The sequence below is a fragment of the Micropterus dolomieu genome, unplaced genomic scaffold (assembly GCF_021292245.1).
Source record: "Micropterus dolomieu isolate WLL.071019.BEF.003 ecotype Adirondacks unplaced genomic scaffold, ASM2129224v1 contig_7694, whole genome shotgun sequence".
Taxonomy (NCBI): Eukaryota; Metazoa; Chordata; class Actinopteri; order Centrarchiformes; family Centrarchidae; genus Micropterus; species Micropterus dolomieu.
The window spans coordinates 1-432 of record NW_025736681.1 but is presented as its reverse complement, the minus strand read 5'-3'; the positions used below and the strand labels follow the sequence as shown (position 1 = coordinate 432).

Here is a 432-nt window from a genome sequence, read left to right as displayed (position 1 = left end):
TCACTTTTCATGCACTGGATATACAACTTCCTCGCTGACAGATCGCAGACTGTAAGAGTTGGCACAGCAACATTTCCAACCATCAACGCCAACACTGGGCCCGAGTGGCTGTTACATAGAAGAGCTAACAGAAATAAGTGGAATTGCGTGTTTATTAGAGAAGTCAGTTACTGAGACAAAAAAGGTAAACGTTAGAGAAGGTGACGATTTTTGATTCACTTGTGTGTCCTCCAGCTCCACCCCAAGGGCTCCCTGATGGTCTAGTGGCTAGGATTCGGCGCTCTCACCGCCGCGGCCCGGGTTCGATTCCCGGTCAGGGAATCACGAGGTGTCATGATACGACTTGGCTCTCTCCGTACAGCTTTTGGGACACGGTAAGTATCATTGGATTTACGACTGTGCAGTTCTTCTACATATGGCGCCTTGATGGAC

General features: G+C 49.1%; 1 non-coding gene across 1 annotated transcript; it reads left to right on the top strand.

Moving 5' to 3' along the window:
- The first annotated feature begins 249 nt into the window (after window positions 1–249).
- trnae-cuc lies at window positions 250–321 on the top strand. Its single transcript has one exon. It is a non-coding gene; the product is annotated as a tRNA-Glu (tRNA).
- Window positions 322–432: the final 111 nt, after the last annotated feature.